General features: G+C 40.6%; 1 protein-coding gene across 1 annotated transcript in view; it reads right to left on the bottom strand.

Annotated features, from left to right (window-relative positions):
• Positions 1-14901, bottom strand: part of fam155a (family with sequence similarity 155 member A) — a 31400-nt gene that overhangs the window by 5728 nt on the left and 10771 nt on the right. The gene's annotated exons all lie outside the window — the stretch shown is intronic.

A 14901-nucleotide genomic window follows, 5' to 3' on the forward strand; every position in this document is an offset into this window, starting at 1 on the left:
TGATATCAATGTATTTTTATGCCTTAATGTATTCATTATATGCGCTGCAGCTGGGTTTTAGGTATGACAGTAGAAATTCAGCTTCCTGAGTTAATGAAATCATGTCTGTATTCTCTTTGAAAGTTATAAGGGGTGACACTTCTTTTGTTTGAGTGGCAGGGAGAGGCTTTTTTGTGTAACTGTTTTGGAGCCATCCGCCCGCTGTGATGCCGTCTAGATTAGACCGGGGATATTTGTTTCTGTAAGCTTCAAAGGAATGGACATCCATACGTTAGAACCTTTCATCTATGTCCGAGAGTAACATCAAACACGCATTATGTTAGAGGTATGCCCTCCTTATTTGGGCGACGAAGAAAACCAATGAGATGAGCCCAAAATGCCACTGTGCCATCAAAGGACCAATGGGAATGGTTTTTAATCTACGTGGGGAAAAGGGACAGCCCACATCTCCAGGAAAATATAGTGGATGGGGACGTGGGGTTGACATGTGGATCCAAGAGGGAGAAACATCGATTCAGCCCGCTGCAGCGTAAAATCCTGTCCTGCCATATCATTTTCTTATTAAATATTTTTGTTAATCTTCATTGGACCAAGCCTCTCTTTTCTCAAAACTCAAGAAAACGCAACAGCTTCCCTCTGTTAACAGTAGATGTGTACATCCCAACACACTGAGCTGTAAAGTTGTAAAGCTGTGAAAACCACTGAGCATCACAATCACTTCCAAAATGGATACCAAGGCACTTCATGCATTAATGAAAGCTCAGGAGATATTAGCCAAGGCAAGTTTGTTAGCAGAGCCTCTGGAATATTGAATCAATCTTGCTGCTGAGCAGTAGCTAAATACCGTGTATTGATTTGCTCATTTATGGGCTATGGATTATGAGAGGCTGCTGCAGCAGGTAGTAGATGTAGAACGTTTTACAATAACTTGTACAATTATAAAGGCAAAAGGCACTTTAACACCAGACTTGGGCTGCAACTAACTAACAATCAATGTTCTGGCTATTTTCTCAATTAATGAATTCATATTTGGTATACAAAATGGCAGAAGACAGCGAAAAATGCAATTCAAATTCAAGTGGTCGCCATCAAATTCAAGTTACTGTCCTCTTCCAAATTATATTTGCTGTAGTTCACTGGGAGGCAGAATGTAATACAAAATGCACAGACGTATGTGCATAAGGAGACAGATGGTGACATGTAATAGGCAAAGCCCCAGGCTTGGAAAGCTTAGCAAAACAAAATAAACCAAGGGCAAATCACAGTCTGGATTCATTCTCATTTTTAGCTATTTCATCGTGTGCTTTTGGGATTGACTGGGATGATGAAGTTACAGCAAAAAGCACAGACGATCCATGCTACAAAGACTGTAATCAAATTTGTTATGAACCCCTCTCCTTCAAAACTCTGTCCGGTTAGGTTATAAATGGGCAATGTGAACCTAAATAAAGTTTATACAAAGGGCTACAAGCAAAAAAAAAAGCAACAACCCAAACTTTGGATCAGCTAAAAACACTTTACTTTTTACTATGTTCCAGTAGAATACAGTGGAACACATGACCCCTTTTAGTTTACTGGGTGACTATACTATCATTTTTAATCATATACTGTATACATGACATAAACAATTTGTTCATGATAAAGTTCCCCTCCATTGCTTCTAATAATTAAAACAAAAACAACAGCCTGGGCCTTTGTTATCTTCCTGTCAGTTGATGCCATTTACATGTACACTGCAACAGGAAATTAACTTGGGGCCATTTAGAATGTTTATGTTTACATTCTGTGAAAAGGTCTGGAACACTGGGACATTTTCAGTTGAAAAATGTACAGCAACTAGGCTTTTAAGCAATAAACTTAATTGGACCTTAAATTAACATATAAAATAGCAATAAACAAATGCAACAATAATATACTTCAATTTATGAAAAATGAGACCAAACTGTTAAAATCCGCAGCTGTTAGAACATGGAAAAGTCTGAATTACTGAACTGTAAATACATTAAATGAAGTAGTGTGTGAAGCGGGCTAGCCTGTGTTATGAATATTAGACCTACATGTATAATATTTGAGTCTACAGCCATGCTAGAAGCTCTGTGAGGCTGTGCTTTGGCCCAGTGGTGATAACATGCTCATAACAACAAAGCTATCCTGCTGTTGTTTAGCAGTTTAACATGTTCACCATCTTGGTATAGCATGTTAGCATGCTAACACTGGCTGATTAGCAACAGCATCGCACAGATGAGGCTACTAATTAACAAATGTAGCAAATTAGCACTAAGTGTTTCAGTGCTAGTCAGCCGCATTTGCTAGAGCTACACTGCAAGCATGGCTTAAAAGTCACCAACAATATAACTAATTCATTTTTCTGTATTCATTTATCCTTCATTAACCACTATTACGGTTTATATTGCAATTCAAACTACAGAAAAGGTATGCCTTTGCACAAACACACCTTTGTACTAAAGTTTGTGGCTACTTATTGGTTGACACAGGCAGATATATGTGTAATGGCTCATGGCTGTCTGTTAGATGGCACATACTCTGTGTTGGCAAGCTAAGGTGAGACGATTTCATGTTTTCCCCCACATGAAGGAGTGAACATGTCATTCTGTGTAATCAACCAGTGGATAGTCATGTGCACAGCAAAGCAGTGCCGCAGCATGTGCAACCCACACAAGGTTACCGTATCGTCGACATCAGCAACTTGGACTGCTTACGTCATCCTATCAGTCGACTGTTTCTCCTGTAACCGGATGGCAACGCAGTATGTCACCTATTGTCTTGCAGAAAATTAGTAAGATGGGCGAGGGAAAGGTCTGCCCATTAAATAATAGAGGAAATGTGCTGCTATTAAGTGATGAAGGATGTTAAGAGAGTCATTTGCCTACCTGACACATAGGGGTACAACAGCCATTTCCAAGTCATGAATCACAGACAAAACAAGCCATTAGTGGCAATCAGGTAAAGAATATTAAATATTAAATATTCAGCATTCAGAGAGTTTTACTCATACAAAAGACATATTTTGCAAGACACGTGTTGTTTAAAAGCATTTGAAAACTTGGGTTCATATCCTAAGTGCCTATTAAATATAATCAACAAATATGCAACAATCAAAGTTCACAAGTTCAACAATCGGATTTGAAGTAATCAAACAAATCAAACAAATCCACCTACTGTCATCACATTTGATGCCAAAGTCTGTATGACTAGTGCACTGTAATACGTGACATCACCTTTTTGTCTCGGCCGAGCTCCGCCCACTTCAAACCAGCATTAAAGAAAGGACAAAAACACAAATACAGAAATCTCTCATGTGAAATAACTGCTCAAACTTTGTCAAAAAATGTCGGACCTCATCGTTCATAGTTTGAAGATAATTGAGAAAATAGGTTTTTAAGGCCTTTAAAGTAATAGTATGAGAACTTCTTTCGAAAATCTTTTTTGTCCCAGAATCAAGCCAACTGTTCCTGTTTGTTGCTAACATTTAGCTTGTGCATTGATAGCCACCTACAGAAACATCATCACAAACCCAAAACCAAAGAAGAGAGATGTCACAGTAGAGATATACACTGCACACAGTTAATTATCTCCTGTGTTATTATAACCATAGAGGAACATCTATAGCTGGAGGTGGGGTAGTTAACTGTTATTGTGGTTTCACAGTGCCATGGATGTTTGGTTAAATTACATCCAGGACCTTCACAAGACTTCAACGGTAAATGTGCCCTTCCTCTAACCTCCACTGCTTTTTCAAATGCTGAGAAATCACATGGGGGTCTGATTTGTGTCCTGTTTAGACCGACATACAAAGATAACAAACACTGCACAGGCAATTATAATAATTATAATAATCTGATTAGGTGATGAGAATGATAATGATGAGAACAGTGTGGACCCGAATGCTTTGCAAAATCAAATATATTCCAGACACGTATGACTTCCTGTTCATACAGTATGAGTGTGGAATAAACTGTACTGTAGTGGTTAAATCCTCTAAACTGTTTTCCAGGAAATACGGGCACATACTCTGTGTTGGCAAGCTAAGGTGAGACGATTTCATGTTTTCACCCACATGAAGGAGTGAACATTTCATTCTGTCTAATCAACCAGTGGATAGTCATGTGCACAGCAAAGCAGTGCCGCAGCATGTGCAACTCACACAAGGTTACTGAATTGTCAGGAAATACACTCATCCTTCAACAACAAAAAAGGCCAACGTGGTTTTAGTACCTTGGTCGGAGATCTGTCTCCATTTTAACACGGGTTATGCTCGTGGTGTAGGGTAAACAATGTTTCTCTGTGGATATTCTGTCTTAAGAAACATGTTCATTCAAACGGTAGCCACTACACTTCTTTGTATGTTAGAGGGTAATTTGGATAAATCACACCAACAGTTTAATTCCCATGGTCCTCTGCTTTTGGCAGCAGTGATCTCGCAGTAGTGGGGCTCTATAGCTGAATGAGTAGAGGAGAAACTGGCTCAAGGCCAAGATAAAAACACCCAGATCATCGATTACATTTGTGTTTTAAGAGTTTGGGGTATTCTGTGGTGGTCAGAGGTGTTAAATCCATGACTGGGGATTTTCAGTGTGGCGACTTCCTGTCTGCATAAATGAGTGCTGTTAAATCCGTGATGATTTAGCATAGATTCTTGCCAGCCGTGAGATAATCTGTCTAGGGATGCTGCGGCTATCAAAAGAGAACCAAAACAATACGGTACGCAGTCAGACAGGAAATCTGGGTCCTCCTCAAGATGTATCCTGGCAGTTGCCAAGGTAACGGCTTTTTCTGCTTTTCATTAGAGCTCAATGGGTACTGCCCCACTCTCTGTTGGTTTTCTTGTTTGTGTGCACATGTTTAAGCGTGCAACCAGGTCTGTGTGTGTGTGTGTGTGTGCGTAAATGTGTGTGTGCGTGTTCTCAGCGTGAAAAGGGAAGCGTATGAGAGCAAATTGAGTTAGTCAGGAAGCAGGCCTGGAGTCTGATTTGATCAGCCTAATGTGTGATCAGTGTGAATGGGAACCTGGCACTCAAAAAGCCTCTGTCGCCATGCAGCTTAGTCTGCTTCAAACAATGTACTGAAGCCCAGAGACACAGACAGGAAAGACACCAAGCTGACGACCATTTCCACCGGGACTTTATGCCTGCAGCTGATTTCAGTCCCAGCCTGGCCCTTTGTACACCCTCCTCCCCCTCTAGGTGTTACATCGGCCAACATTTCAAATCTTAGATTCCAAAGATGAAATCAAGGCGATCCGGATGTTTTGGATATTTACATTAACGCAAAGATGTAAAAAACACCAGTAAGACATTTTCTGCTAGTGCTTACATGCAAATCTTTTGAAGCCTAAAAATATCATTCGAAAAATTAAGATTCAAACGCTGACGCTTTGGCAGATAAGTGTCAGCAGCGCTGGCATCTGAATTTCACCACGGTGATTATTACTATTATATAAGAGGCAGACTGTAGAACAAGTCATGGACTGCTTCAGATTTTCCGTATGCATGCTGTCCTCTTCCCAACAAGGACATACTATTCAGAACTTCAGATAAATAACTCTTGGTTTGCAGTATAAATTACTTTTTCTTTTATATTTTGTTAATTAACTTCAACCCTTTAGCATCAACCCTTGATATCGTTTTGCCAAAAAGACTTTCCTCCAACCTAAACTAGAGCAGAAGCATCAGGTGGTCTTAGATACAATTAAAGTTGAACTGAAATTTGAACTCCCCTAACTTTTTGTGTAAGGAAATATAAACTATAGTGATATTGCAGCTGTTGGGAAAAAAAGGATTAAAAACATTTTGGGACATATTTGGAGAAACAGCATCTAAGTTTCAAGCAGTAAAGGGAAGCTAGTTGACCTAGCTAGAGTGGAAGCTGCTTAACTACAACTTGAAAGTCAAAGCTAGTTAGCCTAGCTCGGTAACGTTAGGTCTGATTGCCACTTTTATTCATGTTATCGAAACACCTGCTAAGTCATCGACAGCTCCCACACACTCTATAATGTTAGAGCCAGTGTTAGCTGTCTCTCTTTCATAGTTTCAACTGAAGTGATGACAAATGACCAGATTGTCAAAACACACAGCAATGAGTAAGTAGACCTGTAGCCAATTGTATACAGAGTCAACGGGTAACGCAAGGTGTGTTTGAATCACAGATGGGACTAAGCAATGGCTATGCCGGCTAACAACCAGCAACAACATATAGCACTAATCAAATTACCAGGACCAGCATCATCAGTCACAACCAAAAACAGTAGTAAAAATGTAATTTCAGTTCAATTTAAATGCTTCTAGTTTGTGTTCCTGCCTGGTGCATAAGGTAAGTGTGTGTGTGTGTGTGTGTGTGTGTGTGTGTGTGTGTGTGTGTGTGTATGTGTGTGTGTGTGTGTAGGGGGGGGCGGCTTGTATGCTGTCATGTAGCATCAATCAGTCTGAGAGCGAAAAACATTCTCAAATCGAATGGTGGAGCAACCAGCAACCATGTCTCAACGGGGAGTGTGTGTACTGATGTTGCAACCAGCAGGTAGCGAGCTGTACTACATATAAAAGGATGAGGAGAATTACTGGGCTATTTTGGTGTATGCTGCAATATAAATTAGCATCCGTAGAGAGAAATGTCACGTTAATGATGTAACGAGATGTGTGGCCGGGTTAGTCAGTTGGTAGAGCAGGCGCACATATATAGAGGTTTATTCCTGGACGCAGAAGGTCCAGGGTTCGAGTCCGAACTGTGATGATTTACAAGGACTACTACAAGGAACTTCTCTGTGCTTGGCTTCAGGGGGATCTGTGGCTCAGCTTAGATGGATACCATTGGTTATTGGTCATTCCACCAGCAGGCTGACAGCTCCTGTAAATCTGCCATGCAAAGCAGCTCTTCCTCCATTCTCTGCTTCGTCGTTGGCGCAGGGCTTCCCCTCACCATTCCCATTCACATGCCTGTCATCTGACACAGAGAGGACTGGGGGGAGAGCCACTGAGCAGCAGAGAAATGTAAGTGTTTTGCTCAATATTCATTCAGTAGAGAAATTACCAACACCGTGATGAAAATGTCAAACTGAAATTACAGCAGCTGCAACATTAAATCTAGAAGAAACACTGACTGACAACCAGACCTTTTTATATCCACTTTAAAACGTTTTCATCTGTTACAAAATAACTTCAATCTGCTGTCATCATTTGAGTTTCTTTTTAAACAATTTATAGCAAAGCAAAAATGGGATGAATGATTTGAAATTGTCCTTCCATCGATGCTGATTACTGGGAAGACATTTGTATTGGGACAAATTAACACTTGTGCCCAACACTTGTCCAGAGTTTACACCTCTATACAGGCATGGCATCTTCCGACCCAGCCAGACCAGCTGGACCAAGCGCCAGGAGGGCGAGGAGAGGGCGGAGAGCCGGGGTAAAAGCTAGGTTGGCCCAGCTGTTTTTGTTTTGTTTTTCTTGTGTAGCATTAAGGTATGACTAAGGACGAAGGACATGAGTGGATATATATTACACATAAACGTATGTATGGATTTGTATGTTCATAGAGGTTCTTTTGATGTATTACGTAAATGCTTTTCATTTCCTTTCTTTCACTTTGTTTTATTAAAATATTCTATCAAACATTTGTTACTCAAAGTATGAAATCATGTTATTGTTGTGAGTGTACAGTTTATACCCACACCTGTAAAAATATTATTTAAGGTTATAAACCTAGTACTGATATGGTTAATGTCGTGTTAAACTGATGACAGTAAAAAAAGAATTATGTAGTTTATTGCTCATGAGTGCAGACCCAGGCTAGCTGTCCCCCCCCCCTGTTCCCAGTCTTTATGCTAAACTAAGCTAACCTCCACTAGCTTTAAGTCAGTCAAGTCAATTGTATTTATATGGCCATGTGTACGGAATAAACAACATGATAAAATTACAGGATGGACAATTGGGATGACAAAATTATACATAGAATGTAAACATATATTCAGAATAGTCATATGTAGTGCATAGACAAGAGAGTGGTATCAATCCTCTCATCTAATTCTTGTCAACCAAGTGAAAAGGGGATTTCCCAAAATGTCATACTCCCAATCTCTTTTTGGGCGTGCAACTCTTCAAATTTATAGCATTATGTCTGAGTTGGTGCTCCTCTGGTTTTTAAATGTTAAAAAGTTCCAAATGCTTTTAAGTAAATTGTGTGTGTTAATTATGATACATAATGATGTCTAAGGTATATGTACAGTGATGTAACACCAAAAAAAAGTCCTAAAACCACAAATTCAGCCAGTGTCAGTCTATCCCTGAACTGTACTTCCCAAATCAGTCAGCAAGTTAACTATACTCATGTTTGTTTAAGCTCCCAGGTATGTGAAAACTTCAACTCAACGCGCCTGTGTCAACACCTTCTTTCCTCAGCACGCTGTCACACATACACACCAGCTATAAAGTGGAATGACAGAGACGGCTATAAAAAGCACATGAGTCAGCTGCAGAGTGAGATCCCAGCTAGAAGCTGAATGACACCGATTATTGCTACTCACACAAATCACGGCTGCGGGAGGACAAGAAGCAGCTCTTACACTACCTGGGCTATTTTCTTCATTTGACCAGAGTTATTTCTAATGTCCTGTGTGCGCAAAATATAAATTCCTGATACTGAAGATTTAAAATTAGGACATTGAACAAGGAAATCAAAATGGGGTAGCCTGGTCTATTTCAAGAGAAGGAGCACGTTCATATATTACACACACACACACACACACACACACACACACACACACACACACACACAACATTAAAAGAAACATTGCCAAAATGTTGTTGACAGGATTTGGATGCACTCACAACTTAAATCTCAATGGCCGCCTCGGGTCACTGACGCAACCCTCGGATAATCCAGCAGGACAGGGATTCCTGTCATCCTCCATTGATGTCCGCACTTATAACATCCCATTCCCCGGTGATGTAACGTACAGTATCCAGGCGCCGTTATGTGTGCTTCTGGAAAATGACACTCCGAGGCAGAGCGTTTTCATCAAATGATTTGGTTTGCAATCTCAGTGAAACCCTTGTTTGTACGTTCACAGTGTCATCTGCTAGCAATGAGTGCTCTCTGGGAGAAACAGAGGGGTCAAAGAGGGGCTGCAGTGGGGAACTACACATTTTACAGAGCCAAAAAATGGTGTCTGACACACAGTTTCCTATCTGAATAACATTCTGGCAAGCGAAGGCCTAAGTGTTAAACTGGAATGGGGACTCAGTCGGAGTTATAGTTATAGTTGTTGCTAATAACACACAATAACTTATTCAAAAAATTGAATTATGTACCTGACCCCACACAGAGAGACACAAAGTACACTTCTTGTTTTTGGTAACATTGGAACAAATGTCTGTAGGTGTTTTAATCCCTCTGATCTTATGAACTTCAATTTATATAACTTTTTTGTCTTGTCTGTGTTGTTGTGTTTTACATATTTGTATACTGATATGGACCTGTGTGTCTGAAATAGAGTTGAATTGAATTGAATATAATGAATGACACCTCTGACACAGGCAGGCTGACTGACACTCCACACAGTGAAAAAGCATCCCAAAACAGCCCTATAGATCAGGTGGCATTTGAGGATTTCTTAGCGAGATGCAGGCGCAAAAACAGTCTGGAAAGCATCAACGTTAATACGTGGCAATTCACATAATCTATTTTAGGAGTCCGCCACTTACGTATGTGGCTTCATACACACGGGGGATTCACAGGAAATGATGTTAACATGTAATCCAGCATAATTCCCTGATTGGAAATCCCTTTGGGACGACCTTGTGAGTTTAGGCAATAAAAATAAACTTGACTTTTCATCAAATTGAACAGTATCTGTGGTTCTAACTAACCGGAAAATACTTGTTTTTCACAATTGCCCAAATAATTGATCTTTTAAAAGGCATGCTCCCCTGGGTACAGAATACTTAAGCCCAGTGTGCAACCCTAACATGTTTTTCTTTCAAATCTCAGGTATCTCAACTCCTTAATTTTTTTTTTATGGCTATGAATAAACGTTCCTAATGCAAACACAAATATAAAAAAACACAAATTTGACATGTCAATTTCTTAGAAGCAAACACATCTGAAAGAACAATGTTTAGAGGTGAAAACGGTAAACAAAAGGCTTGATTAGTGATCCATTAATCGTATTGACAGGCCTCCAGAGCTTGTGCTGCTGTCACACTGTTTTGGCTTCTTTAATTGCTGCTTGTGGCTACAGTGGCTGCTCTTCAGCAAAAACATGGCAGGGATATCCCCATACAATATGAGTGTTGAAGATTCAATGTGTACTGCAATTCCTAAGTGCTTTAATACTGTACTATGATTGAATATGATTTTTTTATGATTTATTTTAGAACAGTTTAAACTTCAAACATCAGATACTTAAAAAATATGCTATGTCCTCTTGATTTTTGTTATAGAGCTTTAGTGATAAAGCTGTTGTTTGCCCTTAAAATCCTAAAAAACCAAGACAGCACCAGATCAACACACCTTGTGACGTTTGGTTAGTGCTCCATCAATGGTATTGACAGACGTAGAGAAGATTCCAGAAACCCTGAACCCTTTTACTGGAAATGCCCTGTAAAGCACACGGCATTATGGGACGTCAGAGCATGGATCCACCCATCAGGACATGAAGACAAAGAGGAACTCATTTCCCGGAACCACGTTTTGTAGATAAGTTCTGGGAAAACATGAATGAATGTGTATGGCAGGATTTGTCAGCCCGGTTTAGCATGCAGGCGCAGCAATGAATCGGTTAGATTACAAAACAGGGAGATCTAAGAATTGGCTTTCCAATGATGAAAAAATCCTATCTGCTGTGGGGAAACAATAGATACAAGTTTGTTTCCCAGGTTTGGTTTCATGTTGAGTAGATTAAGCGGTGCTCTGGCCGCAGGATCCCCATTAGCACAGCTCCAGCTCTGCAGATCTCTGTCACAAAGGTTTGAAGAATTCATTTTCAGCTGGATCAGAGCTCTGGGAGGCTGCTGAATAGGTCAGGGTGGCTCTGCTTTCTCTATTGATGCAGAGCCCGTTGACTGCAGGAGGCTCGACCTACAAGCCCAGGACATATTGACTTCCTCCTCCTCCTCTCCCCAAGATGTCGCTCCACCATGAACACAGCCAGATAAATGCTGAGTGGGGGCTTTGAAACCCAAGAACCAAAACAAACTGGACTGAGCACAGCTGTACTGAGAAAGACTATCATCAGCAGCACCCATTCATCCTTAGTCTGGATCAACGGACGTACATTTCCAGGATAAAGCCTGACATCTGGCGCGTGGCTCACAATTGCTATGGACAAATTGTACACGTAGCGATACACTGGTAAGAGCAAATTCCGTTTCACCATGTATCAGCTATTTTAACCCTCTGAGGTGGAAAGACTCTGAGGCGAGTCCAAACAATGTTTGACAAAACGCCTACTCAAAAAAAACAATATTACCAAAATTTCATTTCAGACATTTATTTACGATTTGAATCATATATAACCTAAGACTTTGGTAAACTCATTTCAAGCACCGAAACAATTCGTACAACACATCATAAGTTAAAGGTGCTCTAAGCGATGTCACGCGTTTTTTAGGCTACAACATTTTTTGTCACATACAGCAAACATCTCCTCACTATCCGCTAGCTCAGTGGTTCCCAACCTGGGGTCCGGGCACCCCTTAGGGGGGCGGCAAAGATCACAGGGGGGGGCGCAAGTCTTTATCTGGTTTGAGGTTGAGGTAAAAAAAAAAATTTGCACATGTTAAACAAATTAGGATAAATACACTAGAATATATAATGAATACAAGTCTGTATAAAAACTATTTATTTTTGTTCTCACTTAAAATTGTAGGCAGGCTACTTAGTAGGCCAAACCTCCGGGACCTCTTAACCTGGGACCCTTGCTGTCATCAGGTCAGCTGCTAGCTGCTAGCCACGGCATCACTATTTTATGAATAAAAAATGTCGGAGAAACGTAAAAGTGCTGATAACTCCTCTATATCAAAAAAGAAAGTAAGGCTCTATCTCGAGAGTAACCGCAACTTCGGTTTCAGGGGGGGCTCATCTTTTCTTAGACATGAGTAGGGGGGGCGCCAAGGAAAAAAGGTTGGGAACCACTGCGCTAGCTGGCTGTCCCCTGAACACACTGTAAAAAAAACGCGGTCTCTGTAGACAGCCCAGGCTCTACGACAATAACAAACGAAAGATACACAAACAGTGTTCCAGCGTTCCAGCCAATAACCGACAAGAAGGAGTTGGGGGTGGCGGTTGGGGGGGTTAGTGCACGGAAGGGAGGGGGAGGGGACGGGATGAGGAGGAGGGACGTAACGTCACCCAACATCGCTTAGAGCACCTTTAACATTTGTTTTCAGAAGAGATTTGAGGACTTTCAAAAAGCCAACATCAATGTTTCATCTTTAGCGCCAAATTATCTCTTTACACATTGCTCTAGAAAAAAATAGTGGGCGTCACTATACAGAACGTTTGTTTTGAACATCTTGATATGAAACACATCGGGTTAAATAGCTCACGTGACTGTATTGTGTAAACAGTTAACTTCATTTAATGTTGTGTGTGCCGTTTTATTTTGCGGGGTGCAAATGTTCCACAATAACAAGTTCCTTCTCAAGACTATTTCGCAGAGCCGCTGTCTCTCTCACGATTGGATTAAAGAAATGCAAACAACACAGAGCGTTTCCTCTTCTATTCCTCTTCTCCTATCCAAGAATGTATCTGTGGTGTAGCCGGACCTTACTCCGCAGCGCTGTGGAGACCTGGCAATGCGAGACTAATTCATCCTCAACTCAACACTAGTTGTGCGTAAGCTGACTTGCACTGACATAAACCCGAATTCAAAGTATAATAGATAACAATAATAACAAAAAATAATCATTTGTGAGCACCTTCTGCAACAAGATAGAAAATAACATTCTTTTTCTCAAATTTCCTGTTAGTACATGATGACCTCATGTAAATCCTAGCATAATGTAGCTTTACACAGCTCCAACCTGAGCGGGTCTAATCAGCCACATAACTCAAAACACCTGTGTGGGTATGTAGGGCCTTCAATCTATAATAATGCATCATGACAAAGTAACAAAAGTAGAAGTATAAAGCAGCGAAACATCGAAATGCAACACGGAGATGCACAATTTTTATCTTGAGACATGGTCATACATCTGGGAACAAGTTAATATTAAGTCAATAAACGTTTAATAATTCTTGTGATTCCCAAATATGAAATTACTGTTGTTGGAATGCACAGAATGAATTTAATTTGGTGTTATCATTCACTGTGCTGACCCTCTACCGATTTGGTGCTGTGAGAAAAACACATATGAGGGGAATGACGTCACTCATGGCTTTTCAAAGTAAGTACTGTAAATGACGATCATTATCAGACAGTGAGGGAATGAGGAGGAGTGGCCGACCTGAGGGGGGGAGAGCAATCAGCAGAAAGATGTATTGGCCTGGAAGGGAGTGAAAATGTGAAAGATCACTGTCAGAGTAATGGAGGCCAGATAACTGTGGACAAGACCGCGATCCTTATGTAACACTGTCAGTGGGAACATTTATCTGCCACTGCCTAAGAAAGAGCGAGGGTGTCGTCATCATTAATTCAGAAAAACAGGAAAGAGAATACAGCTCACTCTCTCAAACACCAGTTTAGTGAAAGGAATAAGTGGTAAGCGTGCCTGCAATTCATGCAGGAGGAATAAGGTGGATTGGACAAATTAAAACTGGTGGTGGTGGAACAGGAGAAGTCTTAACACCAAAGAGCTTTAAGTAAGTTTGGAATAAAACATGCATGCTATGTCAAGCTCTGGTATATTATACTATATGTTAATAAAGGCTATTCGGGAACGTCTCATTAATATACAAGGACAAAGGGAAAGTTTAACAGCCAAGAGGCCTCTACTGTAGTTCCGCCCACAAGCTCCTGATGATACAGGCCCTCCTGCCATCTCTGCAGTCAACAACACGGCCTTGTGACTGCAAAAGAACTTTTCTGATATCTCTGGGACATACTAGGGCTGTTTCTGAGCGTTAAAGAGCATCTATTAGATCTGAGAAGGGAGTGTCCCCATTTAACATCTTCTGTTATAACAGAGCTGAACGCTGTGTGAAGAGAGGGGGTGTCAAAGTGCTGCAGAGCGGCTCTCAACTCAGGTGGCCACTTGGCAGATCAGATGTGCGGATTTGGAGGAGAGGTCACGCAGGAGCAACATCAGGACTGTGGATGTACCAGGTGGCTCTGATAATAGTTTGACATCCTCTGTCGCCACTCTATTCACGCTAAATGGAGCAGCTCTCTCAGACAGACCACTGCACACCATAGAACCCTCTCGCCAGGCCAGAACATTGATATTGGACCATTCTGCAAAATCATGGAACACATTCAATGACAGCGGGTTTTTTTAATCTCCTTTGCCAAACTTTAAAAAAATTAAAAATCCCTTTCTATAATATCTGTACATGGCAACTATGATATGGTTAAATACAATATGTAACAGCGTGCTCAAAAAATGATCTATATATTTTACAAGCTTGCTGTATTTTAAATTGTGTCACTATGGCACTCGTACTAATGATTCCTTGGTCCTAATATTGTTATTGTTAGAACAAAATTAGGCAAAATTGCATTTGAGGAGTACGCTCGATCTGCAGATTCTGCTGAAATTGAACAGCCGTTATTCCATTTAAATCACTTTAAATGCCTTCTTCATGAGTCCATGTATTCTGAATGTAAATGTGCACTTTGAGTTGTTCATCATTCTGTATTTGTTTTTATGTATTGTGCATTGCAACTGTATATTATGTTTTTATTGACTGTAGGCAGCACGGTAGCTCAGTGGTTAGCACTTCTGCCTC

Source organism: Sander lucioperca, chromosome 24, assembly GCF_008315115.2.
Source record: "Sander lucioperca isolate FBNREF2018 chromosome 24, SLUC_FBN_1.2, whole genome shotgun sequence".
Taxonomy (NCBI): Eukaryota; Metazoa; Chordata; class Actinopteri; order Perciformes; family Percidae; genus Sander; species Sander lucioperca.